At 42.3% G+C, this 25,012-nt stretch overlaps 1 protein-coding gene across 1 annotated transcript in view; it reads left to right on the top strand.

Annotated features, from left to right (window-relative positions):
• The window catches only part of XPR1 (xenotropic and polytropic retrovirus receptor 1), a 235,674-nt gene that overhangs the window by 141,858 nt on the left and 68,804 nt on the right, over positions 1 to 25,012 (top strand). The gene's annotated exons all lie outside the window — the stretch shown is intronic.

The raw sequence follows: 25,012 nt of genomic DNA on the forward strand, positions 1-25,012 counted from the left end.
CCTTTTTGCCCTGGTTCAGACCACTGTGATTTGTCATGCTATTTGACAGTTGAAAGTTGCATGACAAGTCACACCCCATTGCTGGCAATGGAACCCGTCAAATCATTGCGACTGAAGTCGCAGCAACTTTGAAAAGGGTTCTTGTACTACTTTTTTGCACTCTAATTGCAACTTGAATTGACTTCTGTTACATGAAGTCACAAACCACAAAGAAATCGGAGATCCAGATTGCCCTGATCTGCGGCTTTGAAATCGCACTGATGTAGCGTGATTTCAAGGACACCGTGGTGTGAACCAGTGCTTTAATGAATGCAGAGAAAAGGATTTTACATTGAGTACAATGATCCTTTTTTTTCTGTGAAAAATATACAGTATCAAAGAGTTAGCAGTTTTGAAGTGTAACTCATCCCAGTATTTTTTTTATCCTCCTTTAAAGTGATGCTAAAAACACACTGTTTAATTTACATTATTCCTTCTAGTTCTGTATGTGGATGATGACACTAATTATTTTAATAAAAAAAAATTGAAGTACCTGTTTTCTAATTGATATAAATCTGTCACACGACCCAGATCTTTCCCAGCCTGTTTGCAGTGAAACCGTGGCAGCTGCTGCTGGTCACTTTGAAATATATAGTAAAAATAAATATCAATCTGTTTTAAATTGGCATATGAATATATATTTGAAATCAAATCTTTATTTTTTAACAAACTTTCTGCCAGTCACAGGCTGTGTCACGCCCCTCCAGCCTGTGTCCTAGAATAAGGGCTGTAGAGCTTCTGTCAATCTACATGTAATATCCCGCCCCATTGTGTTTAGCTGGTTAGTGGGCATGGAGGAGGAGGGAGAAGCAAGTCATTTACCACTGTTTATACACCCACATGTATGACTCTATAGTCACATGGGCTGCTCAGATGTGATAGGGCGGAAATGCTCAGCATAGAAACTCGCTGAAAACAAAGCATGTGCAGAGTTGTCACCACAGCTGCAAAATTCCTAGCTGAATTGGGGACATGAACAGAACATGGAGATAGAGCAGCAGGATTTTTGCAGAGTACAGAAAACCAATTCGAATAGTGACCGAGTTAGTATGAACAGCATGTTATGAATTTTTTTTTTTTTTTTTGACGTGGGTTTAGTGGCACCTTAAAGTGTAAGCTAATGCCAACTTTTTATTTTTCATCCTTTTTAGCTTTGGATATGTGTGAGGGATTATAACCCCTCTTAGTTTTTTTTTTATTGCCGGGTGTGCAAAATCCAGATTTAATTACTCACACTGTCATATGAAAAGCCAATGTGTTTCTGAAGTTCAAAGGGCCCCCTTCATCAGAACTACAAATAAAACCGTATTATCCGTATACAGCATGGCGGTATGTAAGTGGCCAATGCCAAGTGTAAATACCTAGTGATTTGTAGAGTAATCTAAAAGGAAGTAATAACATATAGAGATATACCATACAAAATTAGGAAGTCATGTACTGATGGGAATATTCTATAAAAATATTGCTGTAAATGATAAAAAAAGAAAGAAATGTAGATCATATAAGCTATAGATAAAAACACAATTTTTAAAAGAAAAAGGATGTACGTATGTATTACGGTACATACTGTGTTTGTGTATATGATTTATATATCTGTAGAAGACACACAGACCAGAAAGGAGGATTATTACAATTGTGTGTCGAAGCGCAATATTTATAACTTGGCACCCTCGTTCGTTCTTGTGTTATGGTCTAAATTTTCTATAAGAAGATTAAGCTGCAATAGCTTGATTTTATCCAAAATGATGGCCCATACTCTAGTGCTTCTAGAACATATCATTAAGCAGTCACAGACTGAAGTAGACCAGTTGTATGGCTTGTTGCAGTTATCATTTTGTCCCTGATGCTGGACCTTCCGGCTAGTGGTAATTTATGATGGCCATGTTGGCTCTCCATTAGCTGGTTCTCCAGGCTTACACAGCAAAAGCTCAATATAACTACTAGATTGTGAACACACCTCCTTGATCTGACCACCAAACTACGTTTTTATTTTTCAGGTTAATGAGTAAACATACATATATTATAGACATGGTTAGTATCATCCTTACTTTGGGTGAAGAGTAGCATTTGACCAGGAAAATCATCTGCGGAATGTCTGCTACAGCTTGATGGTATCCGTTGGCATCTTCAGTGTCTTCCCATATTAACCTAAAATTGGCTGGATCATCAGTCATCTAAGGCCCCTTTCACACGGCAAGCCCGCTCCTATCTGCCTGTCCGTTTTTGAGATGGATTCGAGCCGGAAATCCAATGACTCCTATGGGGAGACGGATGTCAGCGGAGATGTGTGAATGAGGCCTAAGATCTATAGGTTCCTTCAAAAAGACCGTGGGCATCAATGCTGCAGAAATAACAGAAGCCACAGAAGATGTAAACAATTTGCTGCATAGCCGTAACCTGTTGGCTTTGTCACTTCTCTGCTCATTCTGGCTTTGGCCCAGCAGTCAAAACATAATATTTGTGCCGAATGCTGATGAAGAAAGCACTTGCTAACAGCAGTCTTGGCATATGTAAATAGTTTTGTGAAAGATTTGCGATATATTGTTCTTGGGAATACCTTGTTTCACTTGTTATGTAATCCAGGACCCCAGTGAAACAAGTTATTCTTAAAGCGGAGGTCCACCCTAAAGTGGACCTTCCGCTCATCGGAACCCTCCCCCCCTCCGGCGCCACAATTGGCACCTTTCAGGGGGGAGGGGGTGCAGGTACCTGTACAGTAGTACAGGTATCTGCACCCACTTCCGGGATAGCTCTCTGCGGAAAGGGGCGTAGATTACGCCCCTTTCCGAAAGTCCCCCACTGCCTGCTGGGAAACACACAGATCCCAGAGGCAGCGGGTCCATCCTTATTGCGCAGCGCGACTCGCGCATGCGCAGTAGGGAACCAGGAAATGAAGCCGAAAGGCTCCACTTCCTGATTCCCATACCCAAGATGGCAGCGGTAGCACCCGAGAGACGATTGAGAGATTGGCTTCCGGTGCCGACATCGCGGGCACGCTGGACAGGTAAGTGTCACTATTTTAAAAGTCAGCAGCTGCAGTATTTGTAGCTGCTGGCTTTTAAAAAAAAAAAAAAAAAAACGCGGAGTCCCGGTGGACTCCCGCTTTAATATTCACTATAGAATTATATATATATATATATATATATATATATATATATATATATATATATATATATATATATATATATATATATATATATATATATATATATATTGTATGCTAGTTGTCTTTATCAAATGGTCCTTTCCTCATTCCTTCTGTGTAGGTTCTATCGCAGACCCCTTGGCTTATCTATTCCATTGACTGAATATGTACAACATATAGGTGCATGTCTTTGCCAGTCAGTATTCCTGTTTTTACTTTATGGCCATTTCAATACCAATAAAAAAAAAAAGCTTGCATTAGGAAAGTGTATGTGTTTTTTATGTATATGTGTGCAATTTTTTTAATCCAAGAGTTATTACACATACGCATTAATCATTTATATATATATATATATATATATATATTTTTTTTTTTTATATATTATATTTTTTATATCTTATATTTTTTATATATATTTTTATATCCTTTTTTTATTTTATTTTTTTTATTTTTTCTTTCTTGTAATATAAATTTGAGAGTGAATACTGGTGTCCTCCTTTCCCCCTTCTCTCCTTGAAATTTCCACTTGTGGGAATAGTATAATGCTTTCTGTAAAGACAGAAGACATGATGGGCTTGGCAGGTGCTGCTGTTGGATTAGCGATTGTGCATTATCGCTTCCACTCACTCCAACACACAGCATACCCTCCCCCACACTCCTCTCCCCTTATCCCCCCCATCCTACTCTTGCTTCTGTGGAACAAAAAAAATAAATACAATTTTCTCTAAAGCAGCTATTTGCTGCCATTTTAAACACGCTTGAAATGTGTCAGTGGGGTCACAGATTCCATCTCTTTCAGTTCCCCCCCTTTACCATTCCCTCCCGGCTGCATATAATGTGCATAAGAACTCTGATTGCTGTTCACTCAAGGGAGGGGGTAGGTCGCATGCTCTTTATCAATTTTTTCTTACAACTTCATTAACCTCTTCTCAGCTTGAGACTGGTTCTTTGCATTAACCCTTTTAGATCCTACATAAGCAGTTATTTCCCTTTGTGTTTCTCTCCTCTGAGGGTAACCTGTAGATCACAAGCCTGCATTTCCACCTAAACGTTTCCTTCCTCTTCTACAGTATGGTACACGAGGTCTGCTCTGTCTTCAGGTATACCGATTGCCTCCAGCTATCCTTTTATTTGCTGTAGCAGGTTTCATTACAGGGCTTCTATGTTTGTGGGCACTTTGCTTTTTATCTTGTGTGTTTTGGGCTACATTTATACCAAATCTAACTTTTTTTTTTAAAGCCCGGCTCTTCTGTGCTGCTTCGTTGTCCATCCAAAAATTAAGGTGAATGAACAATGTTTGTGCAAGTCAGCACAGGGGTCAACTGTGCACGGGCCCTGGCCGGTATTGTACTGTACGTGATGGTTAACTCCAGAACACTAAATAAACAACTGCTGCTTTTTTATATTTTAATTGCTGATAGTATGTAGATATGCAGGTTGAAATGTTGAGCATACAAAACAAAATCTGCATATACAAAAAAAATGAATAGAATCCTCAATTTTAGGCTTAAAATCAGTCATTTAGTAACCGTGTTTGAGCAACATGTGGTATTGGGGTTCACATTTTGAGATTATTAAATACCAAATCTATTTTAGAAATAATTATCTACTTCTGTCCTCATCTTTTAATAAAAAAATATTACTAGCTATAACACAGATTTGTCTATAGCTCATGACCTTGTCGAGTTTTCTTTGTTAATCTGTATGCATTTGAGGACCTGCAGAGATCTTCATTTGACACGTGTCTTGCTAAGTACCAGTCCATCAACACCTTCCTGCTTGGCTAGCTGCACAGCCCTATACTTATACATAGGTGACAGCGGGTAGCTGCAAGTGTTCACACTGTGGGTGGAGGGTTGTTTCACTGTGACTGGGGAGCAGGAGATGGCGCAGAATGTAATGCGGATGGGAGGTGGTTTCCTTTGTGTGAAAATCGAGAGGTTTCCGAGGTGACATGGTAACCGCAAGCAGAATGCTTTCTGATTGGATGCTTCCACAGCGCACCATACGGTGCAGCAAAGACTAGTAGCATTGAATCCGTGACATCATTGCGCTAAATGCCCAGAAATTGCTGATTTACCTACAAGATTCCAGGATTTTAACCTGTTCAGCTGCGAGATATACTTCATCCCTGCATGCAATTTGTGGTGCAATATTCTAAAGTACGCTGCGCTTTCAAACATAAGATCCAAATGGTGAAATGAAAAAATGTAAAGATGTGCTATGTGTCTATGGCAATTAAGTGATAACGTGCTAAGTTACAAACAATATTCCAAATAAAGTGCTTTCGTGCGGGGTATGAAAAAACGTCCATATGGTGAGAGAAAAAAGCAATCAGTAAAATCCTAAAAACAATATAATTGTGAGCCAAACTAAAAAATCCTTATTACAATATGTTTGTCTAAAAAAAAATATATATATATATATATATATATATATATATATATATATATATATATATATATATATATATATATATATATATATATAAAGAAAAGTGCTTCAATGTAATCCATGCGATTCAGTGGTTGCTGTGATATCAATCCAATATTAAGGTGCTGCGTGTGCACTCGGGTGTAAATAACTGGATGTATACATCCTTTTACTCTCCGTTTTTACAGTTTTCTGATACTCTCTGTATTTCGGCCTTCCACAACCTTTTTACCTTGCAAGAACCCTTAACCCTAATAAAACCAGTTTATTGGGGGTCAATGGGGAAAAATACCCCTTACAGCGGTGTACAGAATGCTCCAGCTAAAAATATCATTGGTGTCCTGCTGCTGGCACTGGTAAATGGCGTTGGCCCCAGAATTATGTAGCCACCATGTTGGCAACTTCTGAAGGAACCCTGGTTGAGAACCTTTGCTCCATATTATGCTTGGTAAAAGTACCATCCAGTAGAAAAAATGTCAAATAAAAAAATGGCAATGTTCAAAAATTATCTTGAAACTGACAATCTGGTTAACTTCTTAAAATGAGCTACTGGTTTTCATCCCGGCGTTACTTTGGTCCCTTAGGCCAACCGGTTGCTGTTTTAGGTAATGTCATGTTCTGGGAGCGTCAGCTGCTACATTATTAGTTTACATGGTTAATTATGGACTAAGTCCCTTTTATAGTGTTCCGTATTCCTTGAGGTTCACAAATGACACAATCTTTGTCTGATAATGTCATCCCCCAGGCCTCCCCCGTTTGTACTATGTTTTTTACTTTCTCCCTGTCTGTCCCCCAGCTTCTGCACACTTCACCACTACTATGGGTCGTCGCAACACTTCACTACTACGGGCCGTCACAACACTTCTGCCCCTTGCTTGTTTTCTACATTTGTAGATTAGAGGTTAATGCAAATGGCTTGGACTTTTTTTCCAGTTAGTGGTTTTTCATTTGTCATATGGAGCTACTCTTTGAACAGTAATGCAATCTTTATACCTTGGAAAAAAAATAAATTGCTTTTGTTATATTATGACCTCAGGGTTTTGCCATTTTAATAACTTGTGCATTTCAGGGTCCATGCACACTTGACTTTAAAAAAAAGGCAGTTCTTTTGGCATCGCATACTAGCACATTATGAAAGACGTACCTGAAAACGAAGCCCTCTACTGACAGGGCTTCCATCTTCACACGGTCTTCCTTCATGGTTTGCGGAAAGCTGCCGTTTCACTGGCAGAGCCATGATGACTTAATTCCCGCAACATGGCTCTTTTACCATGGACAGCACACAGTCTATTGAGACCGCAATGCACGCAAAACAACTGTAGAAGCCTTTTTTTTTTTTTTTTTTTTGAGGTAAAACTATAGTCAAAACTTCACATTTGGACAGAAGCCCAGAAAAGTAATAGGAAATCTTCCAATGGGGACACTAGCTCCGTGACATGGGGGTCCCCAAGGGATTCCCTTAATTTGCAGGGATTTCCTCTCACTTACTATATGGCTATGGGACAAGAAGTAAAGGGAAATCTCTGCAATAGGACACAGATGGCGGAAAAAATGATAACCCTCCCTTAAGCCCCATACATACTATCATACTATCTGATTTTCTGCTGATTTTTTTTCCTTCAGATTTACCAAAATCATGTAGTGCAAGGGCCTGCCTGATTGCATACACATTGAAACTCCTAAGGTTTGACCTCATATTTGGTAAATCTGACGGAAAAAATCAGCAGAAAATCTGATAGTGTGTACCGGGCTTAAAGGAGGGTTATAATCTGTCAGATTTTTATTTCGCCATCTGTGTCCTATTGCAGAGATTTCCCTTCACTTCTTGTCCCATTACCAAACAGTAATGCCACGTACACACGACTGGACTTTTCGATGGACTAGGTCCGATGGTCTTCCCAGCGAACTTTCTCTGGAGGTCCGACTGACTTTCTGAACGAAATGGACTTGGCCACACACGACCGAATTAAGTCCATTCGAAAGTCCGTTCATATTGAATGTGATGACATAAACGTGACTAAACAAGGAAATTTAATAGCCAATAGCTGCTCTTTCGTCGTATTTGGTCCATCGGCCTAGCACACAGACGAATGGTTTTCCCGATTTTTAGTCCGTCGGATAGATTTGAAACATGTTTTATTTATAAGTCCGATCGTGCAGCATTAGTGAGAGGAAATCCCTGCAAATTAAGGGAATTCCTTCGGGACCACCAGGTCACGGAGCTAGTGTCCCCATTGGAAGATTTCCTCTTTATTATTTTTCTGGGGGCAACCCAAAATTTGGTATTTTCTTTCACGTTCAATAATAATGGTAAACCGGAAATGGGGACACAGACAGCAATAAAAAACTGGCAGGTGTTCCAATCCCTCGCCACTCTATCCAAAACTAAAAAAAAAAAATTTGCTTTTAGTTGTACTTAGAGACCAGTATGCATAGACCCTCAATGTTTACTCTTCTGTGATTCTGGTGCAAGGACTGAAGGCAAAAAAAGCTTCCAACCTTTTAGTTTTCCAACTTTTTTATGTTAGTGCTATACCTCATCAAATGATGTATTTGGTGTTACACGGGGCAGTTTATGGTCACTGCAATTGTTTCTGATACACCATCCATATAATCTCAAGCCAGCAATTTGTTCCTGAGCTACAGGAGTTGGCGTTTAATTCTAGGATCTCCTTTCTGTGTACTTTTCCTTCCATTTTGAAAAGGATAACTCTGTGCTGTTCCGCAAATAAACGAAACAGTCTCCCTAGTGACCTCTATAGTGCTAATGATTACCCACTTGCCCCCGTCAAATGCCTGCATCGCTTGATGTCCTTGCCTTGGTGTATCACCCGCTTCAATCTTCAGTCAGCAGTCCCACGGCAGTCGCTAATAGCTTCTATTTCTTTAATAAAAAGAGCACATTTTAATTTTTCAATATTTCTGAGACCACATCTGCTCTGGTGATAATTACCTACGTGGCCTGGGGCTGATGGTTGCACTGAGCGTACCACAGCTACCTGCGTACAAGAAATGTTGGAGCCTCAAGCCATGAGAAAAGTCAGGAGACGCCTCCATTTTTCATCAGATACTCATAATGAGGGTTTAATCAGAATTATACAGTTCTTAAACTAATAGGAGTAAAGCCAGTATGGCCACGGTTTCTAGAAACTCCCCCCAGCAAAATCGTTTTGAAGTGATGGCAGTCTCTAAAGCTAATTACTTTTAATTTTGAAAGAAAGCTTAAAAGGCAGGGAAGACCAAGCGCTGCCCTGTGTTTGCATGAATGTTTTAATTTGCATCTATTATATTAAGTGCAGATCTGTCTATGTTATAGCATGCTATTAAAAGGCAACGTTTATTTTTATTAGCAATGCTAAATATGAGGCTGTTATTGAGGCCTCTCTGAAAATGCTTATTCTCTGGCTGTACTGTGACTCAATTAACTCTAATTAAAGCAAAAAACAAAGATAATGGACTTTAAGAGTTGCCAACTGTAATCCCAATTACGAAAAAAGGAATACTTGAATGTATAAAAGTATACAAAGTTTATTTAAACATGGTTAAAATCACATAATGTGTCACAAAAGACGAGTGATCTATTAAACATTCTCCCATAGGCTGATTGGCTAATATGTTGTGTACAGAGTATCTTAAAATGATTGTAAAGTCTATTATTTTTATAGGAAAAAAAACATACTTGCCTGTTCTGTTGCAGTGGTTTTGCACATAGCGGCCTGAATCCTCCTCTTCTCGGGTCCCGTTTCTGTGCTCCTGGCCCCTCACTTCTGTTGGATGCCCCCATAGCAGGCAGCTTGCTATGGGGGCACCTAAAACGAGTCACAGCTCCCTGTGTCCATTTAGGCATGGAGCGATGGCCTGGTCACGCCCCTTTTCTATTCTCATTGGCTGACTGACTGACAGTAGCCGAAGCCAAAGAGGAAGGGAGTCTCAGACAGCCGAGACATTCCTACAGCATAACTGGAGCTAGAGGTAAGCATTAGGGGGCTGCTGCACACAGAAGGCTTTTTATCTGAATGCATTGAATGTATTAAGATAAAAATCCTTCTGCCTTTACAACCACTTTAAGTAGAATAGATAGTCAGATAAAAGACTTCTTCTTTGTATCAGACCCAACACAGGGGTCAATGTACCATCACCAGTAGGAATTGCTGCGCGTTTCGCCAAAGGCTTTCTCAGAGGACCCTAATGGTACTGGGAGACGTATTATAATTTATTATACAAGGTTATATAGTTTTAGACACATATACAATATACATGATGTATCACAAAAATAGCATTTCTAATAATGAGTGCTCACTTATATAAGTGAAGCCAAAATAAGAGCCTTGGAACATGGTAATCCACAACGACAGGGGACAAGGAGAGGAGGCAGCGTGCATCCATGAGAGTGCAAAAGGAAGAATGCTTCTGGGTCAGTGTGGCTAACAGAGCCTACCAGTGGCTTAGCCGCTACCTAGCAAGTAAACACAGTAATCGTGTTGTGTAATGATAAACTCTATAAAGTGGTAATTTGACTCATTGAATGATGGCTATCTAAGTGTCTTGTCTATATAGGTATAAGTGTATGTTTTAATCACTCTTAAACAGACTCACTTGGATGTTAAATTGTAGACAGTAGGTAAAAAGTTCTAGGTCCACAGCTCCATAGAGGTTTTTTTTTTGTAAAAAAGACAATTCATTTTATTTATATATATATATATATATATATATATATATATATATATATATATAGATGTGTATATATATAGTTTTAGTGTAAATATGAGGTCTGCAGTCTTTTTGACCCTAGATCTCATATTTAAGAGGTCCTGTCATGCTTTTTTTCGATAGCAAGAGATGTTTACATTCCTTGTAATAAGAATAAAAGCGAGTATAAAAATGAAAAGTAAAATGAGCTCATGTGCAGATGCATTCGCTTGTAAGTCACGCCTGCATATGAAAATGGTGTTCAAACCACACATGGGAGTTATCACCTCGATCGTTGGAGTGAGAGCAATAAGTCTAGCACTAGACCTCCTCTGTAACTCTAAACATGTAACCTGTAGAAATTTTTAAACTTAGCCTTAAAAATCGCCATAGTTTGTCCTCATTCTACAAGCTGGCACAGATTTGAAGCGTGACATGTTGGGTATCCATTTACTCGGCGCAACATTATCTTTCACAATATAAAAAAAAAAAAAATTGGGCTGACTTTACTGCTGTCTTATTTTTTTTCAAAATGTAAAGCCCCATACACACTATCAGATTTTCTGCATTTTTTTTTTTCCTTCAGGTTTACCAAAACCATATAATATGAGGTCAAACCTTAGGAGTTTCAATTTGTATGCAATCAGGCAGGCCCTTGCACTACATGGTTTTGGTAAATGTGAAGGAAAAAATCAGCAGAAAATATGATTGTATGGGGACTTAAGACTGCTGCACAAATACGGTTTGACGTAAAGTATTGTAACGACCGCCATTTTATTCTCTAGGGTCTTAAAAAAAATAATAATAATGTTTGGGGTTTCTAAGTAATTTTCTAGCAAAAATAAACGATTTTAATTTGTAAACAACAGGCTTGAAAAATAGGCCTGGTCCTTAAGTAGTTAAATAAACGTACAAATTGAAACCATTCTCCAGCTAACATTTTATAATCACTTACAGTTTTATATATATATATATATATATATATATATATATATATATATATATATATATATATATATATATATATATATATATATATATATATATATATATATAAATATATATATATATATATATATATAAATATATTAGGATTAAGGGTCCGTTCACACAGGGGCATCATGACTTTCAACACGACTTTTAGAGGCAACTTGGACACGACCTGAACATGACTTGGGGCGACATACAACACGACTTTAAGTCGCCCCAGGCCAGGCGACTTTTGCCGCGGCTAATCGGAGAATGAGCTCTCAAGGGGGGAACTCCATGCCAAATTTATAAAATAAAAAGAGACGAGCTAGCGCCCCCCACCCTCCTGAGCCGTACCAGGCCACGTGCCCTCAACATGGGGGGGTGCCTTGGGGAAGGGGGGGGGCGCGCGGCCCCCCCCACCCCAAGGCACCTTGTCCCCATGTTGATGAGGACAAGGGCCTCTTCCTGACCACCCTGGCCGTTGGTTGTCGGATTCTGCGGGCAGGGGGGTTATCAGAAGCAGCCTTTAATAAGGGGATCCCGACCCCCCACCCTATGTGAATGAGTATGGGGTACAATGTACCCCTGCCCATTCACCTGTGAAAAAAAATGTAAAAAAAACAACACAGGGTTAAAATAGTTTATTGCACAGCTCCAGGGGTCTTCTTCTGTCTTGGGGGGGGTCTTCTTGCCGGACTCCTCCGCTATCTTCTGCTAGCTCTTTTACTAGCCGTTGAACAGAAGACTGAGGCGGCAGCGGCGACAGAAGACCGGGCCACCGCTTGTGAAAGAGGTAGAAGAAGATGCGGTGGCCCGGCAAGAAGAACCGAAGAGGGGCACAAGACCCCCGAAGTCGTAAGAAGAGGGCGACGGCGGCGAAGAAGAATGCCGGGCTCCTCCGCTAGTAAAAGAGCGAGCAGAAGATAGCGGAGGAGTCCGGTGAGAAGACCCCAAAGACTGAAGAAGACCCCCGGAGCTGTGCAATAAACTATTTTAACCCTTGTGTGTGGTGTTTTTTTTTGATTTTACATTTTTTTTCACAGGTGAATGGGTAGGGGTACATTGTACCTCATACTCATTCACATTGGGTGGGGGGCCGGGATCCGGGGGGCCCCCTTATTAAAGGGGGCTCCCGGATTCCGATAAGCCCCCCGCCCGCAGACCCCAACAACCAACGGCCAGGGTTGTCGGGAAGAGGTCCTTGTCCTCATCAACATGGGGACAAGGAAGTGCTTTGGGGTGGGGGGGGCGTGCGGCCCCCCCTTCTCCAAGGCACCCCCCATGTTGAGGGCACGCGGCCTGGTACGGCTCAGGAGGGGGGGCACTCGCTCGTCCCCACCCCCTTTCCTGGCTGGCTGGGTAGCGTTCTCGGATATGGATCTGGGGGGGACCCCCACGCCATTTTTTCGGTGTAGGGGGGTTCCCCTTAAAATCCATACCAGACCTAAGGGCCTGGTATGCTCTCGGAGGGGGAACCCACGCCACATTTTTTTCATAAATTTGGTGTGGAGTTCCCTCTTGAGAGCTGATAAGTCTGTGAGAGTCGCCTCCGTATAGACGGAGATCTGACTTGGAGGCGACCTCCATTGAAATCAATGGGTACCGGTCGCTTACAAGTCGGATTAAAGTAGTACAGGAACCTTTTCTGAAGTCGGAGCGACTTCAGTAGTGTGCATTAAGACGGCTCTCATTCACTTGCATTGATTTTTACATGTAGCGCGACTTGAGGAGACTAGGGGGTGACCTGAAGTCGGATCTGAGTTGCCCCCGTGTGAACGGACCCTAAAGGTTTACATAAAAGCTAAGCATTGTAAGCCCCCCTGCCAGTGTCAATTGTTGTTGTCTTATCCCTGTAAACTGATACATCTGGAAGAGAGCTTGTTCTGTTGAAAAATAACAGATTGAACAGATCAAAAGATGAAAAAAGAAGAAAGAGAGCCTAAAAAAATGCAGCTATGACAGCTAAGAATTGGAAAGCATCAATATAATGTGTGCTTTTGGGTTAATACTGCTTTAAGATCATGCTCATATTCAGTGTCATGAAAGCGTCCTATTACTTTCAATTTTGCAGTTCAGACACTAAGGCAGCATTAAAGCCAAAGCATCAAGCCGGCAGCCAGGGAACTAATATTTCCAAAAGGAGTGCAGTTAAAGCGGTTCTCCACCCTAAAGTGGAAGTTCCGCTCATGTGATCCCTCCCCCCCTCCGGTGCCACAATCGGCATCTTTCAGGGGGGAGGGGGGTGCAGTTACCTGGATAATCCAGGTATCTGCACCCACTTCCGGGACAGACCGCCACAGATGCCCCCCCCCCCCCCCCGTTGTGTTCTGGGAAAAACACAGTTCCCAGGACACAGCGGGGGCCAGGAGAGACGCGCAGCGCGACTCGCGCATGCGCAGTAGGGAACCGGGCAGTGAAGCCGCAACACTTCACTTCCCGATTCCCTGACAGAGGATGGCGGCGGGGCAGCAGAGAGAAGAGTGATCGCTCGTCATCTGCTGCCGACATCACTGGACCCTGGGACAGGTAAGTGTCCATTTATTAAAAGTCAGCAGCTGCAATATTTGTAGCTGCTGGCTTTTAATATTTTTTTTAAAGGTGCAGAATCGCTTTAAGCAGTGGCAACCTGAAAATCCCCCTTTAAATACAGTATAAAAAAGTAAAGCTGCTGTTAAGGCCGCGCTTTCTGGCAGCAATGCCTGGTTCACAATACCGGCTGAACATAATTACAAATCTTTTGGCAGATAAAATGGTTCTATTGTAGACATTTCAGCACTACAATTAAAGCAGTTCTAAAGTCATTATTTTAATTTTTTTTATTAAAAGAATAAACATCTTCTACTTACCTGCTCTATGCTTGATCCCGAGCCGGGCTGTGTGCGTTTGTTCCCTGCTCCCTCCTCACAGATTTTTATTGACAGCAGCAGGAGCCAATCGCTCCCACTGCTCTCATTGAGTCCTGTGAAGAGAGGAAGAGGCTGCTTTTAGGCGCAGCACTGGATCGAGATCGAGCTCAAGTAGGTATTTGGGGGCTTGGGGGAGCTGAACAGGAAAGCTTTCTTAACTTAATGCTGAGAAAGCATTAAAGTGGTAGGAAACTTTTTTTTTTACCTCTTTATACCTACAAATAAGCCTATAATAAGGCTTACATGTAGGTAATGTGAATATCGCACTGTTTAGGACATATTCAGAGTGCATGCAGCCGGTGACCTATCACATGGCATACCTTGCCGTATCTTCAGTACCCTTGCCATAAGTGGTGGCGCATGCGCGGGAGTAACATCATCACGCCCCAGGCGGAAGGAAGACCGGGTGAAGATGGAAGCACTCTTAGTGGTGACGGTGCACCGCTGGAGGGCTTCGTTGTCAGGTACGTCTCTCATATATTATGACCTTTCCTTGCAGGGGAGTTTTTTATTTTTATTTCCCCCCATCAACTGCAGTTTACTACCACTTTAAGGTTAAAAAAACAAACAAAAAAAAAACCCTCCTGCCTTTTACAACCACTTTAACTGCTGACCTGGAGTTCAACTTCAGTCCACAAGATACTGATATTTGACCAGCTTTCTATATCTTTTTAGGGCATCGGTATCAAGTTTTCCTAACTGAAGTTACTGTATCTTTTCTCTTGCTGTGGATTCTCAAACAAACTAGGGGATTTTCTATTTCTGCTGCTTTCAGATGATATAAAATACATGAAGTCAGCCAAGGTCAGGTTCCATTGGAAAGGCTGTGGCAATTGGGTAGACCTAGAACACAGGAGCAAAGTTTTAGTGTTCAAATATGCATGTTGCAGGAACACCCCATCTATTACCATCTATTTCGAATAGCACCCCAATGCACAGTTTATGTTGTATGCTGCAAAAATATTCTTTGAGATGCGCTATAGCCAATTTATTTAGAAAAGGTTAAGCACAGTTTGGTAACAGCATGTCAACCCCATTGCAATGCAACCGTTTCTGTGAAATAAAATTGATACTTATGGACTCATTCTACAAAAATGCAAGCTTTGTTGCTGCCTATAGTGTCAGCGCCCCATCCTCGCATGCAGCAGCTATTCACATACGTAGGTTGTGCCCACATATGTAAACGGTGTTCCAACCACACATGTGAGGTATCCCCACGATTGTTGGAATGAGAGCAATAATTCTAGCAAAAGAATTCCTCTGTACCTCAAAACTGGTAACCTGTAGCAATTTTTAAACGTCGCCTATGGCGATTTTTAAGTGTCGGTTTGTCACCATTCCACAAGCGGCGCAATTTTGAAGCATGACATGTTGGCTATCAATTTACTCAGCGTGACATTATCTTTCACAATATAGAAAAAAAATTGTGCTAACTTCTTTTTTTCATAAAAAATGTGAATTTTTTCCCCAAAAAATTGCGTTTGTAAGACCGATGCGTAAGCACGATGTGACATAAAGTATTGCAACAACTGCCATTTTGTTCTTTAGGGTGTCTAAACAATTATTTATAATGTTTGGGGGTTCTAAGTAATTTTCTAGCAAAAATAAATGATTTTAACTTGTAAACAAGTATAAAAAAAATAGGCTTGGTCCTTAAGTGGTTAAATCAATATCAATAACATAGTATTAAGAGCTATTTTATCTAAGGGAAGTTCCCCAAATATGGCCTGTTAAGGGTACTTGAGGACTGAGGTTGAGAACCACTGTTTTACAACCGATTACAAGTAACAATTGACACCGATTACAAGTAATGTAAGCAGCAGTGTCATGGGGTCTCTGTTAACTGTGGGGTTACTATTACTACTGAAATTTTTCTTGGCACCCCCTTAACTTCCAATCTACTAGGATTTGAATGCATTGCACATGACTTAAAGTGGTTGTATAGTCAATTTAATAACTTTTACCTACAGGTAAGCTATACTAAGGCTTACCTGTAGGTGAAAAGAATATCTCCTAAACCTGTACGGTTTAGGAGATATTCCCCTCGCAATGAGCTGCTGACTTCAGTGGCGCATGCGCACAGGGGATTCTCGGCTGAAACCCCGGCAAATGCCGGACTTTCCCGGAAAGAAGTCTCCCACGCGCATGCGTGGGAGTGATGACATTGCGGCTCCAGCCACTCACAGCGCTGGAGCCGCGATACCTGGAAGACATGCTGAGGCAACATGTCAGCTCCCTCGGTTTGGACCAGGTGAGTTACCGACACCTCGTTCTAAGTTAAGTATTTCATAGTGAGCTAGTATGCGGTGCATACTAGCTCATTATGCCTTTTGCCCTACAGATGTAGAGAAAAAAAAATTGGGGGTTATACAAACGCTTTAAGACTTTTGAGTGTCTGCATTGTAGGGCAGGTCTTATTGACAGCTATAGGATATCCCACAAATGTATCATTGTATGTGGACTGTGACGGAGTCAGGCAATGCTCCATAGGGTACTGTAACACCAAAGGGCATGTGTTGACGTGCATTGCTTTGACATGATTATAGGGGTCTATTTCATGTATAAGACAAAGTACAGGTTCATTCTTTAAAAGTGCAACATGCAGCACTATTTTCAGTACACTGCAATGCAAAACATTTGGAATGCGTCCTTCTGAAACAAACCTATTGTCTTGTCAATATTTTTTATGGCAACGGAAATGTAACATCGGTGTAAACCAAATACTTTGTTAAAGTGTGACTGACTTCTTTTGTTTGTGTAAAGGACCTGGAAACATTCCTCCTCTCTGACCTTTAGAGCCCATTCACACAGGGGCAACTCCTGATCCGACTTGAGGTCGCCCCTAGTCGCCTCAGGTCGGACAACATTTAAAAAGCAATGTAAGTGAATGAGAGCCGTCTTAATGCACACTACTGAAGTCGCTCCGACTTCAGAAAAGGTTCCTGTACTACTTCTATCCGACTTGTAGGCGACCGGTACCCATTGATTTCAATGGAGATCGCCTCCAAGTCGGATCTCCGTCTATACGGAGGCGACTCTGACAGAATTATCAGCTCTCAAGAGGGAACTCCACGGCAAATTTCTGAAAAAAATGTGGCGTGGGTTCCCCCTCCGAGAGCATACCAGGCCCTTAGGTCTGGTATGGATTCCAAGGGGAACCCCCTACGCCGAAAAAACGGCGTGGGGGTCCCCCCCAGATCCACACCAGACCCTTATCCGAGCACGCTACCCGGCCGGCCCGGAAAGGGGGTGGGGACGAGCGGGCGGCCCCCCCCCCTCCTGAGCCGTACCAGGCCGCGTGCCCTCAACATGGGGGGTGCCTTGGGGGAGGGGGGGCGTGCGGCCCCCCCACCCCAAAGCACCTTGTCCCCATGTCGATGAGGACAAGGGCCTCTTCCCGACAACCCTGGCCGTTGGTTGTCGGGGTCTGCGGGCGGGGGGCTTATCGGAATCCGGGAGCCCCCTTTAATAAGGGGGCCCCCGGATACTGGCCCCCCACCCTATGTGAATGAGTATGGGGTACAATGTACCCCTACCCATTCACCTGTGGAAAAAAAGTACAAAAAAAAAACACAACACAGGGAAAAAATATTTTATTGCACAGCTCCGGGGGTCTTCCGTCTTCGGGGGTCTTCTCGCCGGACTCCTCCGCTATCTTCTTGTAGCTCTTTTACTAGCGGAGGAGTCCGGCTTTCTTCCTCCCCGCCGCCGGCCTCTTCTCCCGACTTCGGGGGTCTTGTCCCCCTCTTCGGTTCTTCTGCCGGGCCACCGCGCCTTCTTATAGCTCTTTTACAGGCGGTGGCCCGGTCTTCTGTCGTCGCCGCCGCCGCCGCTGCCGCCGCCTTCCGTTCTTCTTCTTCTTCTTCTCCAGGAGATGTTGACACGACGCTCTCTCCGGCCGGAATGCCAGAGCCGCCCTGCGCTGCCACTTATATAGGGACAATGGGGCGGTGTCACATGGGTTGATGTCACATGGGTTGGTCACATGGGTTGATGTCACATGGTAAGGGGGCGGGGTCACCATGTGACATCAACCCATGTGACCAACCCATGTGACATCAACCCATGTGACACCGCCCCATTGTCCCTATATAAGTGGCAGCGCAGGGCGGCTCTGGCATTCCGGCCGGAGAGAGCGTCGTGTCAACATCTCCTGGAGAGGAAGAAGAAGAAGAAGAACGGAAGGCGGCGGCGGCGACAGAAGACCGGGCCACCGCCTGTAAAAGAGCTATAAGAAGGCGCGGTGGCCCGGCAGAAGAACCGAAGAGGGGGACAAGACCCCCGAAGTCGGGAGAAGAGGCCGGCGGCGGGGAGGAAGAAAGCCGGACTCCTCCGCTAGTAAAAGAGCTACAAGAATATAGCGGAGGAGTCCGGCGAGAAGACCCCCGAAGACGGAAGACCCCCGGAGCTGTGCAATAAAATATTTTTTCCCTGTGTTGTTTTTTTTTTGTACTTTTTTCCACAGGTGAATGGGTAGGGGTACATTGTACCCCATACTCATTCACATAGGGTGGGGGGCCGGTATCCGGGGGCCCCCTTATTAAAGGGGGCTCCCGGATTCCGATAAGCCCCCCGCCCGCAGACCCCGACAACCAACGGCCAGGGTTGTCGGGAAGAGGCCCTTGTCCTCATCGACATGGGGACAAGGTGCTTTGGGGTGGGGGGGCCGCACGCCCCCCCTCCCCCAAGGCACCCCCCCATGTTGAGGGCACGCGGCCTGGTACGGCTCAGGAGGGGGGGGGCCGCCCGCTCGTCCCCACCCCCTTTCCTGGCCGGCCGGGTAGCGTGCTCGGATAAGGGTCTGGTGTGGATCTGGGGGGGACCCCCACGCCGTTTTTTCGGCGTAGGGTGTTCCCCTTGGAATCCATACCAGACCTAAGGGCCTGGTATGCTCTCGGAGGGGGAACCCACGCCAAATTTTTTTCAGAAATTTGCCGTGGAGTTCCCCCTTGAGCTCATTCTCTGCTTGGCCTCGGCAAAAGTCGCCTGGCCTGGGGCGACTTGTAAGTCGTCCCAAGTCGGGCTTGAAGTCATCACAAGTCGTTTTGAAGTCGTCCCAAGTCGCGCTGTGATCTTAACTCAAGTCGTGTCCAAGTTGCCTGACTCAAGTCGCCTACAAGTCGTGTTGCCCCTGTGTGAATGGGCTCTCACTAATAAAAAAAATAAACAACAAAAAATAAAAACCTACCTTGCCTTACCTTAAAAACAACTACAACTCTATATCTAGCGTTTATCATGGAACATCCATCATTTTGCATTTAGTTACTCGGACTCTGAAGCAAGAAAGAATTATATTAACTCTATTATTATCCATCAGCACTGTTCTTGTGTAAGCCAGCTACAAGTCACACACATTTTGGATGGCACGTGTGTCTCAATTACATCAATAGTTTTTGACATACCAAGCGTGCTCTGTAGCCTCGTTAATACCGCTAACTATACTAATCCTCTGAACTTAATAAGGCAAATTAACATTCTCGTTATGCAATAAAGCACTGAATATTTGCAACCCGTTGAGCAGAAGTTCTGTACACTTATACATCTTGTAATCCTGCCATTGAAGAACTTGATGCATATATGTGAAAGCTGCATTTTATACCCTTTGTGTGGGTATCGGAGCACTGATCATTTTACTAAAGCCCCTGTAAGGTTTTTTTAGTGCAGTTTTTGTCTCTCTGGAGATTCCCCCCCCCCCCTCTATTTGCCTTGATGACTGTCACTGGTAGTTGGTATGCTAAACAAGGAAGAGAGATCTCCTCTGACTTGCTGATATGTCAAGAAAAATCTCCCAAAAGAGCACAAATGACCAAAAAAATTATAGGGAATTGTAACCATTTTGAACTCCTGCTTGCGAGAAATGTCAGTCTTTCAGAGCTCAGTGGTGCATTGGACTTGCACTTTAATGACTCAGAGAAATGTAACCCCCTCCCAACTTATAACCTTCCCTATATGCTTTGATAATGAATTGAAGAAAAAAAATGCAGATCAATACAAAAATAAAATTGATCAAATTTTTTTTTACAATTTTCCTTTTACCATTTCTGGGGTTTCTTCTCACTAGAAGTGCAGCCAGCTATGCTGGAAGACAGAGCCCACTTCTATCCTGACTCCCCAGACCCTACTTGAGGCACTCACTGTACTCCTTGAAGGATAGTTGTTAAATTTTTTCTGCACAAAGAGCATATCAGCCCCAATATCTGTGTTTTTTTTTTTTTTTTTGTATGTTTATCAGGCCAGGTTCTTATTCATCGAGTAATGAGCTTCTTACCAGCTTGGATACCAACGTGTACTATGGTGTTTCTCTTTCCTTGTGAGAGAAATCATAGTTCATGTTTGACTAGGTACTTATATTGGCACTTAGGCAGGCTGTACTTGTTTCGAACCGTGTATGGGCAGGCTGAATGTACCAAGTTGATCGATCAATTTGGGTGCAACAAGCACGCTGGGTTTTACCTGCAATTATCACTAGCTGCTGCTATAGATGTTTGCTGTAATCGCTGGCTTCCCCCACCAGGAGAAGACATTGGCCTGGCAGGAGCGATTCCAGCATCAACGCTGTCTCTGTTGATCGGGGATTTGAGTGAAAATATGGCCTTCGGCTAGAGACTACCGAAATTTACCTGGTTTAAGATAAGGTCCCTCAATGCTCACTAAAGCCAAATGTATTTGCATTATTGCAGACCACCTGCTGTTCCTGAAGTCTGCCCCATAATGCCAACAAACCTATGTTACCCACTCTTTTAATAGCCATTCTTGTAGAGAGACGGTTTAAGTAACCAAGTTTTATGGTGTATCTTTAATTACATTGACATGCTCTCAAGTTTCTGCATATTTTCTATTCCCGTGTGTATCAATTGATCTAATATCCTTTTAAAAATGTTGTAACCAAATCTTATTTGAAAGCCAGACAGCCAGGACTCACTAGGACTCAGGAAGTGCTTCCGTCGATCATTTCCCATTACCTGTCTGATCGGCTAATGGAGTAATGCCCAATATGTCTGTAGACTTAATCCAATCAGCGTGTTCTTCTGGGCAGATTTTTCATCTTGCTGTGCCTTTGAGATTGTGCCCAGTTATCTCGGACAGTGAATGTAGGAGGCCTGCAATGTGTCTCTATATGGTTGCCAACCTTCGGCTACTGTTTCTGCCAAACTGGCTATTTTTTATCGTCTAATAGGCACTGGAATTAAAAAATGGGCAACAGCTTTTGTTGCCAGTCATCCAGCTTTGCAGGTGCCAGTCATCCGACTGTACAAGTTAATATTCCTGAAATGTGAAATAATCTCACATCTTAAAGGGTTAGTGTGGGAGATCTTTTATGGCTGAGGTGTTTTCAGTTTACTATTTTTGACAGCTCATATGTTTGACTTTGAGGCTAGCAGTAGACGTAGGAGTGATATATTTTTGTGTTATCAAAGACCTGATTTAAAGCTCACAGCTATTACAATAAATATCATTTAAAGATCCTGTGCTGTTATATATTTTTTTATTTAGTTTGTTATAGAATATACATAGAATTTATTCAAAAATGTAATCTTTATATTCATAGGTTAATGTTCAAACAGTTAAAAGATGGCCATATACTTACAAGGGAAATCATTTGTGCTTGCCCAAATTCACCCAAAGGCATGTCTGTGAGCTGATTGTTAAACATGTACACAGGGAAAAAAGTGTCCCAAGATGTTTCGTACTGCATTATCGTAGGATATGGAGAATCCGTTAGACAAGACCCGACAATGGTTGGTCAAAGGCCTGCTTAATGGCTGTACTTGCAATTTGATTGTCAAATGAGTTTTGCTTTAGTAACGGCTTTGGAGTTTGGATATTAACCTTTTATTGATTGATGAAGAGGAACCCCGTCCCCCGTGTTAATTTATTTTGCATCTTACCTCACCTTACATCCTCAAATTAACATATGCAAATCCAGCATTGTCCTGCTGCAGTCTACCACTTCGCTGCCACATGCAGGGTTCCACGCCGCCATCTTCTTGGATATCACTGGTAGCCAGCTGTCTCTGCCTGTTCTTGCATTTGGCTCCCTCTCGATGCACACAGGTTCTTCCTCCGCAGGTCCGTCCATCTTCCATTGAAGAGCCTCCTGGGAAAAAAAAGCGCAGGTTTCCATACGTGCTTGGAAGAACACAGTGATTACTGCTAGCAGCTATAGCCCCTGGTAGTAATCGCATGTAAAAATCAGACATGCTGGTTGTACCCGAATCAATTGATGGGTACAATCAGCCTGCCCATAGATGTTTAAATCTTAGCCAGTCCCTACGGAACCATCTGCGATTCGAACCATCTATGGCTGGCTTTAGAAAGTATCCAAGTTTTTGTATTTTAATGACAGCCAGATAACTAGAATTCAGACAGAGAGATAAACAATGGCAGCCTACATGATTCTCTAGGATTACCTAAAAAGGTACACAAAGTTGGAGATTAAGCTTTGACGCGCCCACTGACTTCTTGATGAATACTGAAAGATGAGCTCTAGAGTAGACAACTGGTTAAATGCACCATATTCATGTCTGGGAACCACTTTGTGACCAAGCCTTTGTATTTCTGTCTGTCTCATCCTGACGTTTACAGATCTGTCAGGCAGCAGATCCTAGTTGGTGACCTCACTACATTTTGCTTTGTAACATGTGCATGCAACACACGTTTGGCCCAAAGTGCTGCCACCATTTCCCAGTCTGAATTCTACTGTACATTTTGATTACAGAAGACAGATACAGACCCGCAGCTGCCTCTGGGCAAAGAAGAGGGGCGCCCACACGTATGACTGCCTGTGTGCTTTCTTCCTCTAGGTTGAATCAAATTGGATGTTCAAAGTGTAGGTGGGCAGCTAGTGGGCTATCTACAAAGAATAGCCAGATGGGGAAGGCATGTATTGCAGCAGTTAGGAAGTGTAAAAAAATCTTTTAATTTAAAGGCTGGAACCTCAGTGTCATGTGCAATATGCTATTGTTTTGCTCTTTATTCTTGTTTGTAAAAAAAAAAAAAAAATTTAGCCTGTGGGTTGTCTCTATGCCCTGTCTATACTGCCTTGTGGGTCTGCATTCTCCATACAGCTCCTAGTAATAGAATATTCAGGATGTGCTGACCGTTTGACTCCAGTGCACTGTAAATATTAGTGTGCTTTAATGAGATCCCACTTTATGTGGCAGCTTTATAACCCTTACATTTAAGACATTAAAAGGGAAAATTGATCCTTCCTGTATATGGTGTTTGTATTACAGCCTGTTTTTGTTTAAACCAGCTATATTTCTTACAGGAGCTCAGTCATTGGTCCTTTCTACATTTCTGTGTAGTATGCAAATTTTCTATATCTATTTACTTTGCCAATATTGCATATTTTACATGGATGGTAACTGCTACAGTGAAGAATATTCTATAGATCATCACCTCAAGCAGCACTCTGGTCTTTCTGTAGCAGACCATCAGTGTACAGCACCCCTATTGTGAGCTGTAATAGAGGTCACACTTGCTGTACCAAGAGCTGTCAGAACTACAGGGGGCTGGCTGACCAATTATCAGATAGTCTTTCTGTGTGTACACTCGTTATTTCAGTATATTATTAACATGACCAGTCATAAGCTTATCCGGATATTAAAAAAAGCAATAAAAGATTGGCTGGTGAGACGGCGTGTGCACAGTGCTGGCAGCAAGTGGAGGCCGAGGATTACCAATGCTGCCTGCATTTTTTGATACATTATCTGTGATCATTGGTGTGTGTTTTAGTCATCTAGAACAATGCTTAGAAAAGCAAGACGAACCTGGAAGCATCTCTATGAATGCGATATAAAGAGTAAACCAAACTATTCAAAAAAAAAATTTTTTTTTTAAAATATAAATAAATTCCCTACAAGCAGTAACCCTAATCGTAATACTCCGATAATAGACTGAATAGGTGAAAAAAGTGAGCTGCGCTAAAAAAAACTCTAAAAAAAAATTCTAATCACAAAAATTCAAAAGGCCCCCATTCTCACTGGTGGAGGTGATTGCTTGGATTCCCTTTAACACAGAGCATTGTGGGTGTCAATTCCATATTTTCACTTTGGAAGAATTAACACTATTCTTTGGATCATTATTTCTGGGACTTTTTCTGATTTTTTTCTCAAAAATTTTTTGTGTGTTTTTTTGTTCATTTATTACAACAAATTGGTGGTGTGTTGGTTTATTTTCTTTAATATTGACTATTTATGTGATTTATATATAAGGGATATGTAATTTATGCTAACTATATTATGGGTACTGATTAAATCTTTTTGTCACTTATATGTTAAAAAGATATTACTCACTGATATAATTTATTTAAATCTTTAACTTTTTAAGCTAATTGTTTGTATCCCTTTTTGTCACTATTTTCTCTTGTGATTGATGAATTTTTCTGATTAGAATTTTTTTAGCGCATCTCACTTTTTTCACCTATTCATCTCTATGAATGTTAGTTACCCTGCATTTATACGTAACTGTATTGCATTGAAACTTTTTCAGAGATACTCCATATCTGCGCAGGGGTTTTAATAAAATTTTTGATTTGCAACTCCTCTTCTGAAATTGAACCTCCTTAGATGCAGGCCAGCCTGTTCCAGTAACATCATCTCTGAGCCCATAGTAGTCTCACCCACACCAACTGTAGCATTGAAGGGGGTTTGCACGGCAGAGAATTGTGTGGCAAGAGGCTAATGTTTCGCTTAGAAACAATGCAAGAAGCTGCCTGATTTTAGCTATTGTAGATTATAGAAAACCTGTGAATTTATGAAATCAGTCCTGATTGCACAGCCTAGTGTTGTCCGTGTTTCTCTGAAGACCTATGTTAGCCATATGT

The sequence above is a fragment of the Lithobates pipiens genome, unplaced genomic scaffold, assembly GCF_037356315.1.
Source record: "Lithobates pipiens isolate NorthernLeopardFrog02 unplaced genomic scaffold, aLitPip1_a1.2 Scaffold_23, whole genome shotgun sequence".
In the NCBI taxonomy this organism is placed as follows: Eukaryota; Metazoa; Chordata; class Amphibia; order Anura; family Ranidae; genus Lithobates; species Lithobates pipiens.